The 9,735-nt window shown below is 32.8% G+C and overlaps 1 protein-coding gene across 3 annotated transcripts in view; it reads right to left on the minus strand.

Moving 5' to 3' along the window:
* ENOX1 (ecto-NOX disulfide-thiol exchanger 1) overlaps positions 1 to 9,735 on the minus strand; it is a 1,465,540-nt gene that overhangs the window by 819,921 nt on the left and 635,884 nt on the right. For all 3 annotated transcript variants that reach the window (XM_053707980.1, XM_053707982.1, XM_053707981.1), the window contains one exon: positions 7,499 to 7,603. The gene's annotated coding sequence lies outside the window, so the exon portion shown is untranslated. The remainder of the gene's footprint in view (positions 1 to 7,498; positions 7,604 to 9,735) is intronic.

Raw genomic sequence — 9,735 nt, forward strand, 5'->3', positions numbered from 1 at the left:
CATTTTGTTGATTTGAATACCTGTAACTACCAAGCACTGATTAATTGGAACACACAATTGGTTTGATGAGCCCATTAAGCCTTGAACTTCATATACAGGTGCATCCAATCATAAGAAACGGTATTTAAGGCCAATTGCAAGTTGTTGTTCTCTTTGACTCTCCTCTGAAGAGTGGCAACATCGGGGCCTCAAAACAACTCTCAAATGACCTGAAAACAAAGATTGTTCAACATTATGGTTTAGGGGAAGGCTTCAAAAAGCTATTGCAGAGATTTAAGCTGTCAGTGTCCACTGTGAGGAACATAGTGAGGAAATGGAAGACCACAGGCACAGTTCTTGTTAAGGCCAGAAGTGGCAGGCAAAGTAAAATATCAGAGAGGCAAAGGATGGTTAGAACGGTCAAAAACAGCCCACAGACCACCTCCAAAGACCTACAACATCATCTTGCTGCAGATGGTGTCACTGTGCATCGTTCAACAATTCAGCGCACTTTGCACAAGGAGAAGCTATATGGGAGAGTGATGCGGAAGAAGCCTTTTTCTGCACACACGCCACAAATCTTGTTAAAGTTGAGGGTCGCATTGATTCCACTCAATATCAGCAAATACTTGAGAAAAATGTTGAGGAATCAGTCACAAAGTTGAAATTACGTTGGGGCAGGATATTTCAACAAGACAACGACTCAAACTGCGGCTCAAAATCGACTCTGGCATTTATGCAGAGGAACAAATACAATGTTCTGGAATGGCCATCCCACTCCCCAAACCTGAATATCATTGAAAATCTGTAGAGTGATTTGAAGCGGGCTGTCCATGCTCGGCAACCATCAAACCTAACTGAACTGGAGATGTTTTGCAAGGAGGGATGGTCCAAAATACTTTCATCCAGAATCCAGACACAAATTACAGGCTATAGAAAGCATCTAGAGGCTGTTATTTCTGCTAAAGGAGGTTCTACTAAATATTGATGCAATATTTCTGTTGGGGTGCCCAAATTTATGCACCTGTCTAATTTTTTTTTTATGCATATTGCCCATTTTCTGTTAATCCAATAAACCTCATTTCACTACTGAAATATTACTGTGTCCTTCAGTTATAAACAATATAATATAGAAATATATATTATTTATAATATATTATTTATAATATATATTATATATAATAAATATGTTATATAATATATATTATATATATATATATATATTATGAATAATATATATTATTTATAATATATTATATATAATAAATATTTTATATAATATATATTATATATAATATATAGAATATAGAATATATAATATATATAATATATATATTTATATATATATAATATATATATGCATATTATATATAATATATATATATATATATATATAATATTTATATAATATTATATATATATATATAATATATATAATACATATATATAATATTATATATATATATATATATATATATATATATATATATATATATATAATATAATATATATTATATAATAGATATATAATATTATAAATAATATATATTATATATATTATATATATAAACATATTTATTATATATATTTATTTTTATATATATATATATATATATATATATATATATATATATATATATATATATATATATAATTATAAGCCAAATAATATACACATATTTAAGCCCCACAAAATAAATATAAAATGACCATACCAATTACCATGAATAAACAGACAACACAGCCAAGTTGAGCGAGCATACTTTTTGTTTGTGCCTGTGCCCCCCACGTGTGCAGCCCACGGCCACCGCACCAATGCCTAACCTTTTTCTGCCGCTCTCAGTCTCGGCTGCAGGACGTTATGCACGAGTCCCCTGTTCGAACCGCTTCCCCTCTCCCACACACTCCTCCCTCTCTCCTCCAGACTCCACGGACTAAGAGCTCCCCTGGCCAGCTAATTTTTTTTAAATCTGTGTTTACTGCTGCTTGCTGCCCCAGGGGATCTCTTAGCATGGGGCATTTGAGGGTCATTCCATGACACAGGAAAAACCGAGCCAGACCGGGGCTGTCTCGGTGATACCGGGGCAGGTGGCAACCTTATTTGGGGGGCAATTGGGGCACATTTTTAAAATTAACCAGAGGTCTGACCTCTGGTTAATTTTGCTTAGCACAAAGGGCTAACATGAGCTCCCAGTAGCATTAACCAGCAAATTTGCCCCTTTACGGGTGCAGTGTTAAATTAGCGCATCACTTGTAATCTAGCCCAAAATTTTTAAAGAAGGAAAATAAAACACTACTGCAATATGTATTTATTATTATGTATTTTGCCTTCTTTTGCTTTGAAATACCTCTGAAAATGTTGTTTATTGCACTACGACTAGAATGTCTGGAGTGGTTCCATCAGAAGAAATAAGCATGATACTTTTTCTTTTGCAGTGCTTAATTGCTGATTTATGATATAGTTTTAATGTCCTGTTAAATGTTGCTGAACAAATACTTACAGGTAAATAAAAAACTAGCATTGTTATTATGTAAAAATATTAGCTACCTCAGCTCAGACAATGGCATTTTCCAGTATGAATTAGCAATACTGACTAACTAATTAGTTTGTTTAAATCGCACCTTCACCTTTGTGGGTGCCAATCTTATTCTTGCGCCCCCGACACATAGTCATTTTTAGAATTTAGCTAATTTGCATTAAAGTTTGTTCATTTCTTGCTTTAATTATTAATTACACTGAGGATTGTGTTTTAGTGCTTTTTATTTTACCTATATTACTTCCCTAACCATGATATGGAACTGTGATGTGTGGATGTACAAGGATGGTAGCAATGCAACAAATAGGGTTATCAGGTGTATATAGGGTTGCCACCTCGGCCAAATTTTTCTGGACACTTATGAGGTACACATGTTGCAGGGTGTGCAGTAAGGAACATGATTATTGCTGTTCAGGGTTACTATTTGTGTGCTGTCCAGGTGTGTGTTGCCCTCTGCACACCCTGCAGCATTTGTAACTCATAAGTGTCCAGGAAAACATGGTCGAGGTAGCAACCATAAGTGTACAGAATTTAACTGGACAGTCCACTGTTTGAATGTGAAGTTCAATAAAGCCCATGTAAAAAATATTAGGTTTGTTCTAAGGTTTAATGTAGGCATATAATTAATAAAGATGTGCATTTGTTTTGATACATTTGTTGTAGGTCCTTTATTGCAGGCCATAAGAGCTGCCATACTATCCTATTAGCACGTCCGGGGCTCTGTGAAGAAGAGGAACGGGTTAGCTCGCTCTCCATTGCGCAAAGGGTAAGTATAAAACTAAAGGTAAACTTTTTCACCTGTAGCTTTTAAAAATTTACATTTGTTTAATGAAATCTAATGTAAATGTTTTACGAATATTCATATTTGTTTTGTATTAAACTAAACAAATACTGAATAGTGCAGTCAAAGAAAATCCGGGGAAACAAATTTCACTGAATATTCGTTAGGAAAAATTCACACAAACCAAATGTTTTGCAGCTGCGCATCTCTAGTAACTAACATGTCCACAGTCAATGTTGTCTGATCTGAGGTCCCATGTGGGCAAATGGCAGTCATGAGCTGGTCCTATCCTTCCTCTATAGCTGCTTCACCTGCTTCTTGTCCAGTATTTCTGAGGAGGACAGCTGTCAAGTATACTAAGTCATTGTGGGGGTTAAACACATAGAGCTGCAGCGTCAATAGTCTCTTACAAGCAAGTCGTTGGAAAGCCTGCAACATCTTGTAAAGGCAATTTACTTTCCTTAAAGAGGCATGAAACCTAATTTTTCTTTTATAATTCAGGCAGATCAAGCAATGTTAAACAACTTTTCAATTCCCTTCTGTAGATACTATTATATCTGTTAGAATATCACTATAAATATTATCTCAGCAGTGTACTCCACAGTGTACTCCAACGTGTTACGTATTGTAATTATGAATATTAATAATTAATAGCAGTATAAAACTATTGTCAACAATATCTAAAATTAATATAGCAGAACTTTGTCAATACACTTCAGTAAGATATTAAATCTCTGTAGTCTACTCAAAAATATCACTACTGAGATATTTATAAATTTGACAACAATATTATTATTAAATCCTTTGTTCTGATCAGTTACCTTTATATACACAAATGATTATATTTACGTAGTAAATAGCGTATTACTTATGGTCAAATAAGTATGTCTATGCTGTTACAATTATTCTATACAAAGCCAGCTATAAAGATATTTCTATAAATTAATCTTAATTCCAAATGAATCACTTATTAAATAACACACATTACCATTAAACTTATAAGACAATTTGCAAATATCCAGCAACACTTGCTCCAATACCAAAATATGGATTACGAGCTTACAATGCTCATTTAATAACCAACAGAGAGATTGTATATTAATGCAACAGCTAATTTATATGCCAATTAATCTGGCCTGAAACCACTTCTTATTTACAATAAAACTAATTCTAAAATATATCGCAATATCTGCAATTAACTTATTACATTAAAATACAAAAATTATTTCTAAATATTAATATTTAACACCAGTATACTTACTACCCTTGGTCTAATTAATATTAAATATAAGAATAAATTACCTTGTAACTCACAGCTGTAGTTTAACCATGCTATAAACAATTTCTTTGCTAAAATAAATTAAAATATAAAATAATCTTTAATACATTATAAATAAACCAATTTAAAGTTTCAGCTTTTTCAGATAAATCCTTTTCACCATCATGTAAGAGAGGATGCACATATGTGGAAATAATGTTAGGCCCAATTTTTTTGTCTTACAAAAACTTTGTGTATTTCCAAAGGTAGCAGTTTAAGCCAGTAAGTCAAAATCATCAGGGTCAGCCAGCATTAGCCCCTTACTTCCTGTGCCAAGGGTTTTGTATCTCTCTGATAAAACCCACCTCTTTTTCTAATCATTGGTGAAATTTTGTTAACGTCCTCAACCGAAGCTTGTCCCTCATAGGCCCTTTGAAGCTCAACATTTCATTGGCTTACTGGGAATGTATGTTTTTTTTTATAGCCAGCCCTTTTGGTTGTAATTCTCGCTCAAAACAATTGGGGGGTGACAGACAATAGAAATATAGTTTAATTATCAGCTACTGCTAACAGTTTAATATATATATTTTCAAGTGTTCATTAAAATACACTTATAATTTCCAGCATCAGCAAACAAATATGTCCAATACTTCTATTAACTTATTTGCTTCAGTCTTTTTATATCCTCTGTTCAAAATCATATCTAGGTAGGCTCAGGAGCAGCAATGCACTATTGGGAGCTAGCTGCTGATTTTTGTCTACACATATATGCTTGTTTTCATTGACTCACCTGATGTGCTCAGCTAGCTCTCAGTAGTGCTTTGCTGCTCCTTCAACATACAATGCTAGGAGAATGAAGCAAATTTGATTATAGAAGTAAATTGGAAAGTTGTTTGAAATGGTAAGCTCTATCCGAATCTTGGAAGAAAACATTTGGGTTTCATATCCCTTTAAATTGTGAGTCCTGTTGTGCCGGAGGCACACAGAGCAGACACCCATGATGCAATTGGTTCCTGCAATCTCACAATAATCCATAGACCAATATTCTGTACCATTATAAAAATTCCATTGGTGCACTGAGGCTTTTTTATGTTTTGCCAGATAATAAAGCAGTTAATAAGATAATATAGTGATATTACATGTACAGGATACATAAACAGAGGTGGGTTAACTTCACTCATTTTATTCATGTAACTGTTCTAATTGCAGATAACCAGTTAGATCTGAGTATGGAAATTTATCAGTAGCTAATATTCTCTAAACTACATCATTGTATTGTCAAGACTCCCCCTAGGAACCAAGAACCTAAACTTGTAGCTCTACAAATACTGATAAAATTAGCCAGTTAGCATTAGTATAAATTGCACGTCTGATACTGCTGTAACAATTTCAGATTACATTTGAACAGCTTTTATATAATATGTGTTAAGCAAAAAATATTTTCAACATCTTAAAAATATATTTTGCAAAACATGATAAAAAATTTTAAATACAATGTCCCATCAAACATTATTTGTTTAATCTTTTATCACACAGTAAATTTAATCTATAGAAGATAACAAACGCCTTTGCAAAAGAAAAATTGTATACAAATCTTGATTCCTGGATATTTTGCAGTGCATGGTACTTGGTGTATTGTGACATAGAACATTAATGTCTTGTCTCCAAATTTATGTCACTGTAAATTTACTGTACATGAAAATTTGTTTATTATGAGAAAGAAACACACATGATTTTAATTATTCATTAAATGACCAGAACATTTTTATTTCCGAGGATTAACAATGAATTAGTCAGAGCATAAAAACATGACACCATGTTCAGAAGATTTGTTTCATAAAATGTATCAGTGGCTGTCTAAAATTGTCTTTAAAATATATATTTATCTTTTTTCATAGTCTGAGATATCCTTTAATGGGCCAACATCTTCAAATATCTAGATTTGGTATTGTATTAGCTTTCAAGACCTCAAAGACAGGGAGAGAGAAGTCAAAATGACAACCAACTATCAATGGGGTGTAACATACTTTGCAATTAAAAGGCATTTCATTTGCCTCGCAATTAAAGGTAGACAAACATTTTTTTTCATAATTCAGATAGAGCATGGAATTTTAAAGCTGTTTTCCAATTTGCTTCTATTATCAAATTTGCTTCATTTTTCTTAGTACCCTCTATTGAAGGAGCACCAATGCACTGCTAGTAAGCCAATGACAAGAGGCATATTAGGGCATATTAGGGCGCTGCTACTCCAGACCCTACCAAAGTATGCTTTTCAACAAAGGATGGCAAGAGAAGGAAGCACATTATACAGAAGTAAATTGGAAAGTTGTTTATGTATGATCTATCTGAATCACAAAATGTATGGGTTTCATCTCTCTCTCTCTCTCTCTCTCTCTCTCTCTCTCTCTCTCTCTATATATATATATATATATATATATATATATATATATATATATATATATATATATATATATATATATATATATATATATATATATATATAAATAATAGAGTAAGGAAAGCGCACTCTCACTTAAAAAGCATCTACCAGGGTGCAGGCACAAATTAATACAGTACAGATGAAGCTTGCACTCTCTGGATTTTCAAAAAGGTGCTTTGATCCCCGAAACGTCACATTTTTTGCAAAATTTTTTGCTAAATTTTTGAAAATCCAGAGAGTGCAAGCTTCATCTGTACTATATATATATATATATATATATATATATATATATATATATATATATATATATATATATATATATATATATATATATATATATATATATATATATACACACACATATTATATATATAAACATTTAAGTGATATCATCCAATGTTTGGATAATTACAAAAATATTCAATATTATATGAAATTAATGATAAAAAACACACATATAAGCATATTAGGCAGCCTTCATCAATGCTGGATTGAGCACTCACCACAAACTACTCCCCCACCTCCGGTCTCCAACTACCACTTTGACTGTAAACTCTTTTGTCTTCTTTGTCTTGTCTCTATTGTCCCCCTGTAGAGCGCTGCAGAATCTGTTGATGCATTACAAATAAAGTTACAAATTATTAATATTATTTTTTTACATTCACATTAGTGCATATATATTTATTCTGTGTACTTTTGTGACAAACATGGCTAAAATCCCCCTCTAAATCCTGCAATTCCTTTGGTTCTCAGGTAGTAAAAGTCTATACAGTATCATCAAACAGCCTAGGCTTATGTCAGGATAAGTCTATTGAAGGAACATGACACTCAAAATGCGATTCCCGAAAGAAAATGTTTACAATCGTTTTTATGATGTATTTTCATTATTAATTTTGTCTGCATTTCATGCAAATCAATTCTGAAAATGGTGGTGGCTGTAGTGTACCCTGGAACATACTGCACAGTGATTGCACGATCAGTGCAGGAGATCATTTATTTCTATCACTAACTGGCCACAAAGAAGAAAACAAAAGCAATGCCTAAGAGGCTTTCCGTTTGTATATCTCTTGACTGCTACAAAAAAAACCACACACAAATGCAAATAACAGTGTTAAACATATGTATGGCAATCTTTTTGCAATATATTGCTAAATATGTTAAATATAAACATGATCTTTTTGATGTATAATTTGGCATAAGATTACATACTTTAGTTCCTGACAAACGGAGACCATCACAAGGTAACCTAGAAAGCTCTTGCCAACAATATTTTTCCAGTTTTATGGATTTTTTTTTGTAAATACAAAACAAAAAACAAACAAACATTTCTTGAAAAGGAATGTTAGCTTCTCAATACTTTAAATATATTCTTCTTTAAGAAGCATTGCCTCTTCTTCTGGCATTTCCCTTCTTTTAAATATACTTGGCTTGTTTAATCCCTTCATGTATATGAATGGTTTATATTTACTGGACTGACTACAGCTCTCTAGAGACAAATTTTAAGACTAAAACAAAGGTAATATGATTAGTGAGCAAAAGTGCACTGCTGATCAGTCGTCCCCTGAACTTCTTTGAGCACTGAACCAGGACATCTCTGGTTTATTTCAGAGCCTGGTGTTACTGTATTGCAGAATATGTTTCAGCTTTTAAACCATGCAAGCCATTACAGTATGATGACTATGCAGTTTTACAGTAAAGCATGAAGCAATCTGAAATAAATCTATTTACCAGAGTTATGTGGTTTTAAAATCTGATTTGTTAACTGAAAGATTATTTTTATTTTATTTTTAAATGTCACAGGGGAAACAGCATGCAGTATTTTAGCTTTAAGAGATAGTACACATAACATTTTTTTTTCCTTTATAAAATGTTTAATTAATAGACCAGTAAATACATAAGATTTGCATAATCAACAATTGTGTGATAAAAAAAGACAATGCAATAGCACTTAGGGGTCAATTTATCAAGCTAGGGCGGACAGGGGCGTATAGTATACTATTAACTTAACCAGGTAACAGCTTGTTTACCTGTTTATAACAACTGTTTTTGCTTTGGCCTGCTGTATCTCCACTTATACTGGACATTTTAGTACTGCAGTATTGACTACAGAAAAATTATGCAAACTAGAAGCAGCAGAAGAAATCATACGTCCAGTGGTGTGTGAGAAAGGTATACAAATTTGCATTATACATTGCTCTCTCTAAATATTAAATTACAACAGCAACACAGTGACTCCAGCCTCCAATTTGGCCAAAAAAAAACTTTATTCTTTACATGGGGTCCAGAGAAAACAAAATTACAACCTTCCAGGCCTTTACTAGGCCCTTAGTCATGTATACATGACTAAGGGCCTAGTAAAAAGGCCTAAAACATTGTCATTTTGTTTTCTCTGGACCCCATGTAAAGAAAAAAGGTATTTTTTTTTCCAAACTGGAGCCTGGAGTCACTGTGTTGGTGTTAGAGGACTTGGCAAGTCTGGTATTCTGTGCCCCTAAATAAAGAAGAGGTGTGCTGTTTTCCAACCTTGTTTAAAGCTATTAAATTACAACAACAGCTATATCATATACAAAAACAATCCTGAAACTACCCATACAGGGATTTACTCTGTATTTGGTATAACAAGTAATTGGGTGAAAAAACATTAAGGGAAAATAATTTTTAAATTACACTGTCCCTTTAATCACGTCTTTATATTCAGCTCCAGAGCGACAATGCACTATAGAGACCATGCTAAAAAAAA

Source organism: Bombina bombina, chromosome 3 (assembly GCF_027579735.1).
Source record: "Bombina bombina isolate aBomBom1 chromosome 3, aBomBom1.pri, whole genome shotgun sequence".
Taxonomy (NCBI): Eukaryota; Metazoa; Chordata; class Amphibia; order Anura; family Bombinatoridae; genus Bombina; species Bombina bombina.